The 15,555-nt window shown below is 36.1% G+C and overlaps 1 pseudogene; it reads right to left on the bottom strand.

Annotated features, from left to right (window-relative positions):
- Positions 1 to 190: 190 nt before the first annotated feature.
- On the bottom strand, positions 191 to 7,553 carry LOC107794115 (putative late blight resistance protein homolog R1A-10; annotated as a pseudogene).
- Between the last annotated feature and the right edge of the window lie 8,002 nt (positions 7,554 to 15,555).

Genomic DNA, 15,555 nt, shown 5'->3' with positions numbered 1-15,555 from the left:
ACCACAGAGCATACTTAGACAGTACCTTGGCTCTGATACCAATTGTTGCGGAAGCCAAATGTATATAGTGTGAATAAGTCACAACTACTATACCAAAAATTATGACAGCCACCAAATAATAAATAAGACAATAAAACAACAATAAAAGGAACACCAGAATTTACGAGGTTCGGCTAATTTTGCCTACTCCTCAGACACAACCAATATTTTATTTCACTCCAAAAATACAAGTGAAATAATACTAAAGAGAGAAGATACAAATGCCTTAAACAGATGAGAAGGCAAATGAGAGGTGTGTTTAAATCCTAAACATTAAGCCTTCTTTTATAGGGGGAAAATCCCCCCAACTTTTGTTTTTCCACCGACGTGGGACAAACATTTTGTCAAATTCAACAATATCTTCAAACTCAATGGGTATCTCTACCAAGTACGGGCAATCTGTAATCACGAGGCGCTCAAGGACAGGAAAATTGTCATATGTGGCTTTCAAGTACCTCAGATCACTATGGGCAATTTGCAAAAGCTTCAACCGAGTAAACCCCCCCGACAACTGGATGCCATTCTTTGCCATAACAAGCATGGTATATCAGCTTCAGCACCTCGAGGTTAGGCAACTCACCCATGATATTCAAGTCCTCCCACCTTAGATGAGTTCCATGCAACTTTAACTTCTTGAGTGTCGCCGGAAAAGCTGTTGCACTTGGAATAGTGGCTGGCGAAATGTCTGAACACCCCAGATAAATAAATTTCAAACTCAATGTTTCAAGTTGATGTAGATGGACAAGATTTTCGAAAAGTCTAGATTCTTGAAATATTTCATACTCATATTTAACTCCATAGATTCTTAATTTTTTAACATTCCGAATCCCTGAAATCACCTCCATTGTGCAGCTAGTTGGAGACAAGCCGGAAATACTTTGCATGTCTGCAAAACCCAAGCACCTCTCTTTGTCAACAGATAAACTTGGGGGGTTTGGCAAAGAAAATCCTTCGATTTCGAGATGCCTTAATTGCATTAATTCCCAGATTTGCTCTGGAAAACTTGTAGATGCCGAACGATACCCATGGACAATGAATGTCTGCAGATTCCATCAACTGCAAATTTCTGGAGGTAAGTGGAAATCCCCAGACATTGCTAGGTACCTCAACCAAATGAGGCACAGTAACTCTGGAGGGAAACTATTAAACCATATGGGATTCAAGTCCAAGATTCTAAGCAAACTAAAATGAATAACCTCTGATTCGAGAGTAAAAGTTGAAGAATGACGACATAAAGAGAAAATAGAGTGGGTTCGGTTCAAGAGATTGTTGTTGTCATCAGCTGTCTGCCCCCTTATCAAATGATGATGTCTAGGGGTAAGAAAGGCCCTATAAGAACCAAAGTGAATACCGGTCTGTCGCTGAAAGGGCCGTATTTCATGCATGCTAAGATGACGACATTCTGGACGAACAAGATTTGAGCTTTGAGCTTCAGCCAAGCACAGCTTATCAGTTGAAATGTCATTCATGACAAAAATGTCTTGGGTTTGAGCTAATTCTCTCAAGCACAGTCATATATTAGATCATGAACCTTACAAAATTTAATGTTTGTTTCATCCAGACTTTTCTTGCAGACAAGAACTAGACATCTGTCTATGAGATCTTGTAAACACTTCTCAGCTTCTTCTTGCAAGTCTTTTTCCAACTTCAGAAACCCCTCGGCCATCCATAATCTCACCAATTTCTTCACTGGAATCGCACTATCTTCGGGGAAGATTCCAAAATAGAGAAGGCATGCTTTTAGGTCACTGGTCAAGTGATTGTAACTCAACCCAAGCACATGCAAACATTGTTTATCAGGATCATTTGTGATTGACTTGACATCTTTAGCAACATTTTCCCAATCTTCTATTGTCCTTTTAAATTTGAAAAGCCCGGCAACCACGACAATAGTTAGAGGTAACCCGTGACATTTGTCTACAATTTGCTTCCCTATAGTCTCGAAGTCAGATGGTAATGATTCATTTGGAAAAGCCGCACTTTTGAAAAGGTTCCAACTCTCAACTGGATCCATGAGACCCATCGGCAAAGAAAGATCCTTTGTACCAGCAGAACAAGCTACTTCATTGTTACGGGTAGTCAACAATATTCGACTCCCATTGTTTTGAACTGGAAAGCATTGTCTCACGTCATCCCATGCTTTACTGCTCCACACGTCATCCAATACAATTAAGTATCTCCTACTCTTTAAATTTTTTTGTAGCATGTCTGCTAGCTCTGCCTCATCTTCCATATAAAATGTGTCACCCTTAGTAGAATGCAGAAGACTTAGCAAAATTTCCTTTAAATTGTATTGGCTAGATACAGTAGCCCAGGAACAAACATCAAAATGACGTCGAACGGATGCATCATTGTAAACTTCTTTTGCTAAAGTTGTTTTGCCAATGCCCCCCATCCCGATGATTGGGATGACTTTGAGTTCACCAGACGAGCCACCATATTGAGCCAGTTCTGCCAGCATCCTTTTCCTTTGCTCATCACGGCCCACCATATTGTTCTCCATATCCGCTGTATTTTTTTTTGAACTTGAATCTTGAACGAAAGATTCCTTTGATGCCTGTTTTCCTTTATCTTGAATCTTTGGTGACTCTTTCAGCACACGATCAATTTCCTCTGCTACTTGTTTTAGGCTATCACAAAGCCTCTCGTATGCCTTTTCAGTCTGCATTTCATTATTTGCTGTTAAAGACTCAGTTAGTCTCAGTTGAATTGTGCGTTCAACAGCATTTGCAACATCTTTTATCTGAGTTGCAAAATCTGTCATTTCCTCAGACTTGTTGCTTTTCTCAAAGTTCTTGAGAAATACTTCCAGGGAACTAACTTTTTCACGAAGAGCAAGAAGTTCTTCTCGGTGGTCAAAAATTAGAGATTGCACTGGCGACTTGGATGTCAAGACCGACTCCATCGTACTCATAAGAGAAGCAACACTAGCATAAGCCATATCTATTGTATTCCAATTATGATCTGAAAGCTGCAAGTTGCAAGAGGTCAGCGGTGCTATAAATAACATGATCAGTAAAGCAAAAGGGAGGCAAAAACATAAAGAAGCACAGATATAATGTCAGTCTTTGCTATCTTTAGCTCTCAATCGCTTCTGTGCATTGATCCTACCAAAAAATTGAATGTTTTTGGTATCTTTTATAGGCATTGCTTCAATTCCATGTCCAGGTCATCAAAACACACGGTTACACTTCCGTATAATCTTTAATCTCTAATCCGTGTAATTTGGTTAAAACAACAACAACAACAACAACAACAACAACCCAGTGGAATCCCACAAGTAGGATATGGGGAATGTAATGTGTACGCAGACCTTACCCGCCCCTACCCTGTGGGTAGAGAAGTTGTTTTCGAAAGACCATCGGCTCAAGACGAAGAATAGAAATAGATAAATATCAACAACAAGCCATGAAAATGCAGCCAATAATGTATGAACCAGTAAAACAGGTTGAAAAAAGCAATAGCAATAGTCAAGCAGTAACAACGGCAAGGTATTAGAAAAACTAAGCGAAAGATAACACTAAAAATCACACTAACACTAGCCCTCTAAGAAACTACGACAGGTACTAGCCGGCTAGCCCTAACAAACCCGAAATGGTACAGAAAAACACACTATGACCTATTACCCTTCCACCCTAATCTTCGACCTCCAAACCCTACTATCAAGGGCAATGTCCTCGGTAAGCTGCAGTCGCGCCATGTCCTGCCTGATCACCTCTCCCCAATACTTTGTAGGTCGCCCTCTACCTCTTCTCCTACTTGCTAGCGCCAACCGTTCACACCTCGTCACTGGAGCATCTAGACTTCTCCGTCTCACATGCCCGAACCATCTAAGCTTCCCGCATCATATCCTCCATCGTGGCCACATCCACTTTTTCCTGAATATCCTCATTCCTAATCTTATCCAACCTAGTGTGCCCGCATATCCATCGCAACACTCATTTGTGCTACATTCATTTTCTGGATATGGGAGTTCTTGACTAGCCAACATTCAGCCTCACACAACATTGGCGATGGTCATCCTCATTTATGTTACATTCATTTTCTGGATATGGGAGTTCGTGACTGGCCATCATTCAGCCTCATACAATATTGTCAGTTTGACCACCGCCTTGTAGAACTGACCTTTAAGTTTTGGTGGCACCTGCTTGTCACACAAGAAGCCGAATACTAACCTCTATTTCATCCACCCCGCCCCTAAGCGGTGTGTGACATCCTTGTCAATCTCCCTGTTCCCTTGGATAACTGATCCAAGATACTTGAAACTTCCTTTCTTACGGATGACTTGCAAACCTAGTCTCACATCCATGTCCGCTTCCCTCGTCTCGCCGCTGAACTTTCACTCTAAGTACTCCATCTTTGTCTTGCTCAACTTGAAACCTTTGGACTCTAAGGTTTGTCTCCAAACCTCCAACTTCTCGTTGATACTACCTCGCGTCTCATCAATCAGCACTCAATTACAATTATCAATGATAACAATAACAGAAAAGAAAAACACTCATCCCACGCTCTATCCAACAGCTATAGTGAGTGCCCCAAAATCTCCTCAGTTTGCTCACAAAATATCAGCTAAATGAAACTAAAATTCCGATTTCCAACATAGTGCAGGATCTTCATCTAAAAGGCATTGAAGGTGAAGGAAAGTAGCAGAAAAATTCACTATCAAGCACAGCAACATCAATTGGTCGCATTTATAAAAAAAAATTGTACAATGTGTTAGATACCAAACCTAAGAGAGAGCAAAAGAACAAAAGCATATCCCTTCCTAAGCATGTAGGGGTTCTAACAAATCTAGAAGTGCTCAATCTTTACATGGTGATGAATGTGAGATGTGTAAAGTATATTTATTGAGAAGGAATTATTTTCTGATAAGATGTGTAATAATATAGTTCACATCATAATAAAACCCCAACCTTGTTTTTTATCTCTTTTGCTGAATCAGTCACATAAATGACAGAATTTGGATCACTAGCAGACATTTTGCAATTCTCCCCCTGAAGGGTAGGAAAGATTAGGGAAATAATATTTTTTTAGCAGCATGTAGTACCCATGTTTCCTGGTTAGTAATAGAAACGTACAATATTATTTTGCTTGTGAAAATCTCTTAAACTATCTATCCTTATCCCAATTATTTGATAAAAAACTCCTTCACCCTCAAAATTTTCAGTACTTTTGTGTTGATTGATAATCAAAATGTAACAATCCAGGAGCCTGTATTAGATGAAACTTGAAGCATATCATGTAAAACTGGTCGTGTTGGAATGTTTAACGCTTTAAGGGATAAATCGGTGCTTGAAAACAAAGAAAGTTGGAAAATAAAGTAAACGGCATGACAATATGTATGAACGTGACATGACACAACTTCAAGAAATGTTTAACTCTTAGTCTAGAATTTGATCACGACTTCTAAAGAAAGTTGTCACCCTTAAATCCTACTTCCCAGACGATTAAATGGTTCGTCAAATGGTCATCTCACTAGACAAAGTTATGGCCAATTTACTAAACCCTTCTCCCTTAGTTGGAGCATGACCTTGGGAGCTAGTAACCACCATGGATAAGGATTTGGGAGCACCCAATAAATTCTACATACAAGGATTCTTTAAAATTTGAGGTAAGGAGTGAAATCTAATCATACAACAAAATGAAATATGAGGTATACAGATCGACTGAGAGCAAGTTTAGACAAGAATTGAGCAAAGGCTTTATTAGTTAGTTACAGGTGAAGCCAAAGAATATTAATTTACCCTAATTGTGATAGGTTCTTCCTTGTTTGAGAAGAATTATGAGGTTGTTGAATCCAGTGTTGTCAAAAGCGCGCTTAACCCCTGAAGCGAGGCTCAAAACATGTTGAGCACTTCGTTTCACTTTGTGGGCGCTTTAGTGTCGCATCAAGGCTCTAAGACATACTTTTCCTTGTTAATGAGCGTAATCCTGAAAAAGGTGACGTCAAACAATTGAATTTCACTTTATTGTAAAAAAATTTCAATTTATTTATCCATATATTTGTTAGTCATGCTTATAATTATTAGTCTTAGTCACATATACATATTTTTACTTTGTCTCCAATTGCGCCTTTATTCATTAAAGCCCGCCCTTTATTTGCGTTTTGTGCTTAAAGCCCCAACGGACCTTAGAGTTTTTTACACGCTTTTCGCCTTTGATAGCACTGGTTGAATCTGTAGGGGACAAGATAAGGCTTGAAGTAGAGGTCTTACCATTGGGAGGAAATCAGAGATTTTCTCGAAAGTTATGTAGTACCCTTAAGAGAGTTGCTTGGGTGCTACGAGTTATCATCCGGAAGAAGAATACTATTGCTCACAGACATTGCCCGTGAGGGATTTCGGCGGAAATTAGTACTGAGGAGAGGAGATTAGTCACCATCGCTACTGAGTCGGAAATTTAAGTGCACATCTTCAGCCATAGGACTATAGTAATTCAGCTCTCGAAGAATTACAGCAACTTGATTTATGTCTTGACGGTATATATATATATATATATATATATATATATATATATATATATGAGATTTCCATCTGCAGTACTAATGTATAATTTCCTAGTGCTCTTTAAGAAGAAAGAGATGAAATTCAACAACAACAAAAAAAAACCCAATGTAATCCCACAAGTGAGGTTTGGGGAGGGTAGTGTGTACGCAAACCTTACCCATTACCTTGAAAGTAGAGAGGTTGTTTCCGATAAACCTTCGGCTCAAGAGAGATGAAAAGAAAGGCAATAGCACCAAGCATTATTACCAACAAGATAGCAGGAAAACAAGCGGAAAAAACAACAAGTAGTAATAGAAATCTGACAATAATGGGATACAAGGTTAACACCAATGCTCTCGACTACCTACTAGCCTTCTACCTTAATTCTCGACCTCCACACCTTCCTATCAAGGGTCATGTCCTCGGTAAGTTGAATGAACGTCATATCTTGTCTAATCGCCTCTCCTCAATACTTTTTTAGCCTACCTCTACCTCTTCTCAGCCCCTCACACCTCCTAACTGGGGCATCTGTGTTTCTCCTCATCACATGCCCAAACCATCTAAGCTTAGCTTCCCGCATCTTGTCCTCCACAAAATATAATGGTGAACTAGGAGAAGTCTATAACAGTCTCAAGTCGCTAATCCATAATTCTCTTTTCTCGTTATGTGTTACTGTTGACATCCTGATATAACTTGTTTGATCTCCACCTTGATAGATTTTCCAAAAGTTTAATTTATCCTAAACTTAGTTTTGTACTCGTCCAAGGAGCTAAAACTCAAATCAGCCCCCTTAAAATAGGATGACTGACAAAAGTTTCAAGTACTAAAGCGACAAGAAGGCTAACTAACCTTTCAATGGCTGATATGGTAAACAGGAATGCTGAAAAGTAGCAGGCAATTGCAAAAGCACTGCAAGACATACTTTGAGAAATGAATACATGAAACACAAGTATGAATAACAATCAAATACATGGACGAAGAACAAAAGATATAGCATAGCAACCAAGAAAAAAGATCAGAGAAGACTACAAAAATGGCTTACCTCTAAAGGGCTGCAATGGAATGTGGAGGCAAGTTACCAAGTAAATTGTATTTGTATTTAAAGAATGAAAAGAGTTTGACTTATTGGGATGGATGGGATGGGATGACAACTTCAATTAGGGGGTAGTATTATTCTACAGAGGTGTTTAATATATTATAAACCATGTTGGTTATGTAGCACCTTCACATTAGCTCGTTTTGATGGGGAATCGAGATTAATAAATCATAGAAAAATTGTGAGAAGACAAAGGAAGATGGCATAACTCAGAGTGGTTGAAATGGTATCTGCAATCATCTTACCAACTAAATTTTATACAAAGAAAGAAAGACTTGACTTCACAGAATAGGATGACAACTTTAATTAAGGAAATATAATACTATGCCACATGGTCATGCCACGTGTGGCATGGTCATGTGTTATATTAGTTTTGCACTGAGGTATACTTGTGGATCAGTTATGACTTGAAGAGGGTGACTTCAAGGATGGCTTGAGCAAGGAAATGGCCGGGTACATGATGTACTATACTTTATGGGCATATGAAAATTTTGGAATGATTCGGATTTGTTATTCGTGGTGGATGTAGTGTGCAGGGAGAAGGGATTTACTCAGTTGTTTAAAGGTGGGGTTACTTCTTAGGGTATTTGTGTGCTAATGGAGCACAAGCCGTTTGGCTCGTTTTGACGGTGCACTGAAGACTAGAGCAGAGTGGATGATTCTCGATATATTATAAACCATGTTGGTTACCTTTTAATAGGGCAAACTGTATTAGCCAAGAAATGTCTTCTCTTATAACCAAAACATTTGAGAATGAAAAGAAGAAACATTCAATACATACAAATAAAGAGTTAACTTCACAGAAATGGGTTCCATATGGGGAAGAACGTTAATCTCTTTTATTTGAGGAGTGTACAATATAAAATGAGAAAGTGAAACCATGTTACGTAGCAACCACTGGCTTAATTAATGCATAGCTGGTTAGTCAAAACCTCTCAATTCACATTAGTTATACAGTAAGACAGCCCGATGCATTAAACTCCCCTTTACGTGGGCTCCGGGGAAGGATCGGACCTAAAGGCTATATTGTACCCAACCTTACATGTATTTATATAGGCATGAAAAGTGAAGAAAATATGTCATGGAATATGTCATTGAATATGTCATTAACCATTTGAGAGAAAGATCATGGAGGAAGAGTAGACATCCACCATATTTTGATTTTTATCATAACACTCCCCCTTCGATGTCCATAAATAATGTGCCTCGTTAAAACCTTATTAGGAAAAAACCCTATGGGAAAAAAATCCTAATGAAGGAAAAAGAGTACACATATTTAGAAATACGCCTTTTGGTTGCCTCGTTAAAAACCTTGCAAGGAAAACCCAATCGGACAAAACCTTGTACGGGAAAAAGAGTACAACGCGTATTAACTCCCCTTGATGAGATCATCAGTTCACATCGTTGAGCCTTCGTATCCCAATCTTGTACATTAGTTTCTTGAAGGTTGACGCCGGTAGATATTTGGTGAACAAATCAGCCATATTATTACTTGAACGGATCCGTTGCACATTAATATCACAATTCTTTTGAAGATCATGTGTGAATAATAATTTAGGTGAAATGTGCTTTGTCCTAACTCCTTTTATGAATCCTCCCTTTAATTGGGCTATGCATGTTGTATTTTCTTCATACAAAACTGTGGGTAGTTTATCACACTTCAAACCACATTTTTCTCGAATAAGATGTATAGTAGACCTCAACCATACACATTCTCGACTTGCTTCATGAATAGCAATTATCTCAGCATTATTAGAAGAAGTAGCCACGATTGATTGCTTAGTCGATCGCCAAGATATGACAGTGCCACACATGTAAACACATAACATGTTTGAGATCAAGCCTTGTGTGTGTCAGATAAATACTCCACATCGACATAACCAACAAGATCGGTATTGCAATCATTGCCATAAAATAAGCCCACATCGGTAATCCCCCTTAGATAACGCAATATGTGCTTGATTTGTTTTTTCAATTTCTCCTTGAGCAGAGCTATATCTTATTAAGACATTAACTGAAAAGGTTATGCCATGCCTTGTAGTGTTAGCAAGATATATTAGCGCACCAATTGCATTACGATATGGTACTTTAGGACCAAGAAGCTCTTCATTATTTTCATGAGGTCGGAGTGGATCTTTATTTATATCGAGTAATCTCACAACCATCGGGGTACTTAATGGATGTGCTTTATCCACATAGAAGCTCTTTAAAATCTTTTTAGTGTACGCTGATTGAAGGACAAAAATTCTATCTTTCATATATTCAATTTGTAGACCAAGACAAAATTTTGTCTTTCCAAGATCTTTCATTTCAAATTCTTTCTTTAAACAGTCTACTAGACTGCTTTAGGAAGCTCTCTGGGAGTTCTAATGATATTTGAATCATCAACATACATGGCGATTATAACAAATTCAAATCCATATCCTTTTATAAGGACACAAGGACAAATTGAATTATTCTTATACCCTTCTTTCAACAAGTATTCTCTCGGGCGATTATACCACATGGGCCCTGATTGTTTCAATCCGTATAAGGATTTTTGAAGCATTATTTAATAAATTTCTTGGAAACCTTAATATGCTCCAAGACAATTTAAATCTTTCAATGATATCCACTATATGCATATCAAGTTTTTCATATATTGCCAGATTAAAACCTGAAGTGACTATATCCACTATAAGAGAACATTTCTCCATATAATCAATGTGAGGATATTTACTAATTTTCTTGTGCCACAAGTCGTCTTTATGTCTATCGACTTGAACCTTTCACACAAGAACACATTTATACCTCAATTGACTTTATACTTTTAGGTGTTGGACTATCCGTCCAACTTCACATTTTTCAAGTGAAGTAAATTTCATTGCGTATTTTTTATTTGGCCAATCTTTTATCCGTCCAAATTTCATGACAGATTTGATCTCAAGATCCTCGTCAATATTAATCATATTGAGCGCTACATTATATTAACAATATCGTCGACAATCATTTTATGTCGGTTCCATTATTACCCAATAAAGACATAACTTATTGAGATCTCTTTATTTCATTATTTTCAGGTACCTGAGCCTCTCCCATGAGGTCTTATGAAGTGTTATATTGTGGTGCTCTTCTAGGGTACTTGCCTCCTTATTATGACCATTTGGAATATTTGCCCCTCTCCTTCTTCAAGGAGTTTTATCTTTGGAACCGATTGGTCTGCTACACTTCATGCGTGCCATAGACTCTGTCCCTCATGGACTTTATTCTATTTGGTGCATTAGCAGCTGAAATATGACATTTAGCTTTGGGTCAGCAAATGCGTCTGGCAATAATTTGTAAATGAATTATCACTTGAACTTCAAGTTTATATTTTCTTGTACGAGGATCTATATGTATTCATAATAATTCATTTCACGTATCACTTTCTCAGCTGCCCATTTTCTCCCCCTAATGTTGGAATCACCAACACATTTCCCAACCATCTTTGGGAACTCATCTTTGTGCATTTTGGTGGCATAATTAAATCATATAGCACATCCATATTTCTATATAGAAATTATTTGGTTCCTGACCCTGAACCGATTGTGATAGGGAAATTTTTTTTATAACTTGGCTAGATGCGTACAAGTGCTGCTGTATATTAAATAATAAATCTCATACCAAATTTCATTTTTGGGAGTTATGTTCTCATAACCAATGATTTAGCTATAATTGGAGGCATACAATTTCTGCTAAACCAACTTGGATTTAAACCAGTATTATTAAGATAAATCATCATAATTTATATTCTGGAATTGTGCTCTAATAATTTGAGCAAGCAATCTTGCAAAAACCAAACTGCAAGTTGATAACAAATGCACATGTGACCATAAAATAGATGCATCTATTAAAATCATATTATAGTAAACAGTCCACATGGCAGGTGACTGGGCCCATATATATATATCACCTTTTATTCCTTCTAGAAATCAAAGGATTCAATCCCAACCTTTAACTGGTATATCATGAGAATAAGCAGCACAAGAGAATTCTTGAAGAATCTTCTATTCTTCAATATGTGTCAATGTAATTCTTAATTAATTTTTCGCATCATAATTGAATCGATATGGTCAACCAGTCATGCCAATTAATATTTATTTTAGTAAATCTCTAGTTTACTTGTGGCATATGATTCCAGCATCATGCTTATATTTGTGTAGTACAAATAGAAAGAAGATCGGGTAACCTTTCATATTTACCCGGTATGATTATAGAAATATGAAGATATTCAATCTTCCTTTCATTTATAGTCTCAATATGCCAATCACTTTGACTTATATATTTGAAACTCAAAAAGTTTCTTTTGAGACTTTACAATATCAATGTCATGAATAAGTTTATTCATCGGGGTAGTAACAAATTAGTTTTCTTAACAACTTTTGTACTACAAGATCTTTTATCATACCATTCATATGGTAAATGTCTCCTTCACGGAGAAAATTATATCATAATAAATTATCATGGTCAAAATCATCATAAGCAAAATCATTTCTTGCTTTAATTTTGCCTTTAATAACTTTTATAAGGCATGACAAAATAATATTTGGCATATCACATGTACGCGACCAATGACATATTCATGTAACCACACAATAATATTTATTCTCTTTATTTTACTCAAACCTCCCTTAGAGGTGAGTTGTGTGGTATTCATATAATCATGAATTGCATGTCTTTATTCATTGCTTTTATCACATATTGTCACATTCTACTTTAGGAATGGGTTTGCATTCTCAATGCTTATCATAAGTCACATTCTCTTCAAGGAATGGATCATAATCATCGACGTGCTTTATTATTTTCATACCAATTTGATGGTAAGCATTGCTTTCACATTTTAAAGGACTTTTGAGAACCCTTATTGTTCTCCTTTTATAATCATAGTGATGATTATTATTATTTTGATATTTGGAACGCCCACGTTCATTGTTCAACCACTTGTATTCATTGAAACTTATTATGCATTTTTATCACATTCACTAAAAGAATGGAGCAAATCAAGTGGGACAATTTTCATGCCTTTTCATGAAAAATATATTATTTTTCTTTAGTCATCATTATATCATCAATATGGTACATTGGGACTCAAACCCAATGTCTTACCAATATAAAGGCATGGTAGGCCATAATAAATTGGGACTCAAACCCAACTCTTATCATTATGGAGCATCAGGACTTGATCCCGATGTCTATTCCTCAATTAATGACATAATAGGCTAAACAATATTGAGATTCATTCTCAAGCCTTAATTTCAATCACATGCCAAAAAAAGTTATACACAACTAATTTGCAACTTAGCAAATCAAATTTGCTTTCTTAAATAAGTGTACAAATCTCAAATCAGCGTAAAGCTTTATTAATTATTTGTAGCATCTATATGAAATACAACCGTTTGTAGTCAGAATATTTCTTCTAAATTCTATTAGAGTTTAAAAGGATCATAAAATCATTGTCATAATATTTATTGAGTCTCTCTCAAAAATATTGTTGTTTTTCGGGGTATATCCTACCTATTGGATTTGATTTAACGCCATGACTTTCCTTCACTCAATTCAACCAAGCAATTAGTGAATAAATTTATCAAAAGTACACCATATAGGTAACAACACACATATAATACTAATACATAAATTCAGTATTTATATTACCTGAAAAGTGACATTATAGGTAACAACTTACCAGTTGTAGCTTGTGCATCATTCATATAAAATACTTAAAAATGGTAAGTCAGTAGCAAGCATCAAGTAGGTCATGGATACTCAAAAATACCTCTTCTAGTAGTCATACTAATCATTGTTTGCTTTTAAATGATACGACCATAAATTATGAAGTATACTTTCTCAATAGCTGTTTTGTTTTCCAAATTTCAAAGAAGTAGTTAATCAACCTAAATAAAGATGTGAAGTATTTTTTGTTTTCTTCAAGGTGATTTATGCTTTTAATCAGTATGACCATTTTTTTATTCTTTTTTTTTTGTACTATATGCAAGTGTAAAAATCCAAAAGGAAAAAAAAAATCATCCAAGTAAAAGAAAATGTTAAAAGCGGCAGGACATATTGAAGATAGTTAACACACAAATATGCATAAAACAATTTATATAAAATATTCTTGGTTACCATGACATGCATCATATCAACAATTAACTGCTACTATGATTTTCACATATAGAACTTCGAAAATTTTATTCCATTCATGCGATATAAAAGATGTAATATTAATATGTGCTTATGTAATATAGGTGTAGTACGAAGTTGTGTGCATATGGGATTTTAGAGGAATGACAAGTATAAGATAATCATACCTTCTTACATTTCATTACTTACCATATGTAGTTTCTCTTTACATTTAACCATATGATGATATGTATAGCTTCTAATTGTAATCTTTCCGGATGTAGGAAAAATTTTGTAGATATATATACAATTGGTTAGAGACTCATGCTGATAACGTGTTATGAAATAAAAGTAATTTAGTAAAACATGAACGAGAAATAAAGACAATTTAGTAAAACATGAACAAGAAAGAGATGGAGAGAAAGGAAGAAATTTTCTTCTTCAATTGTGTGTATTTTCCTATCTATTACAAGACCTTTATATAGGCATGAAAAGTGAAGAAAATATGTCATGAAATATGTCATTGAACATAGAAAATATGTCATTAAATATGTCATTAACCATTTGAGAGAAAGATCATGGAGGAAGAGTAGACATCCACCATATTTTGATTTTTATCATAACACTTCTCTATTTACTTTACTTTCGTTCATTTTCTTTTGCTTATTAGTACTTCAACTTTGATGGGTAATTATAAGTTCTGTCCCAATCAGCACTTAGTCCCAAAATCAACTTAGTGTATTGAAATTATTAAGGGGATTTACATTTATACCCGGTTTTTAGATCACGTTTTAACTTGTGTCTGCTTTGCAAAAAAAATTGCAAGCGTACTCACTTTTTCAAGTAACTTCGGGATACGGGGCTGAAGTAGCAAAGACAATCACGCAAAACTTCAGCATTCTGGTAGACGAGACTGAAGTAGCAAGTGTGCTGAACCAAGTATACTAAGTTTTTGTTTGTAATTGCTGAACTTAAGCATAATAACTGAAGTTTTGTTCTCTATTTACTGAAAAAAAATTTTGTGATTGCTGAAGTTTTTGTTTTTGTAACTGGCGAAGCTGAAGTTTTTGTTTTGTAACTGGCGAGAGCTGAAGTTTTTGTTTTTGTAACTGGCGAACTTCAGCTATAGAGCTAAAGCTGAAGTTTTTGTTTTGTAACTGGCGAACTTAAGCTCTAGAGCTGAAGTTTTTATTTTTGTAACTGTCGAACTTCAGCTCTAAAACTGAAATTTTTGTTTGTAACTTGCGAACTTCAACTCTAGAGCTCTAGGGGGCATGTTGTACCCACACGAAGTAACTTAAAGCAACATTAACAGGACCCAAGAAACATCAACACATTACCAATCCAATCGACAACTGGCATCTCCAATTTCCGCTAGACCCAATTCACCAAACAACAATATAAAATTAATAGTAACTAATTTCTCTTGTCCCATTTTCACATCAAAATTGTGCATAAGATTCAAGTTGCAAAACCAAGATAGAACCTTTACAGCTGAGGGTGTCGGCGAAAAGGAAAAAATGATTGAAAATTTATAGGACTCATCGGAAAAATAAGAAGAAGCAGATAGGATAAAACTTTGAGGAAGAGAAGGAGGAGGAGAAAGGGGACGGAAGTTGTTTAAAAAGTAGGTACAAGTTGAAACTTTAAAAAAAAAATAGATATAGGTTAAATGGGGGCGACCAAATAGGGCGCCCCACGCAATTTTTACAATTATGATGTGAGAATTGTAAGTTTTCTCAGCTGCTGTTAGGGAGAAATCCTTGACATCCTTTCTTTTGCAAGTTTTCAACTTTTTAA

This window comes from Nicotiana tabacum, chromosome 8 (assembly GCF_000715075.1).
Source record: "Nicotiana tabacum cultivar K326 chromosome 8, ASM71507v2, whole genome shotgun sequence".
Lineage (NCBI taxonomy): Eukaryota > Viridiplantae > Streptophyta > Magnoliopsida > Solanales > Solanaceae > Nicotiana > Nicotiana tabacum.
This window is presented reverse-complemented; position numbering and strand designations above follow the sequence as displayed.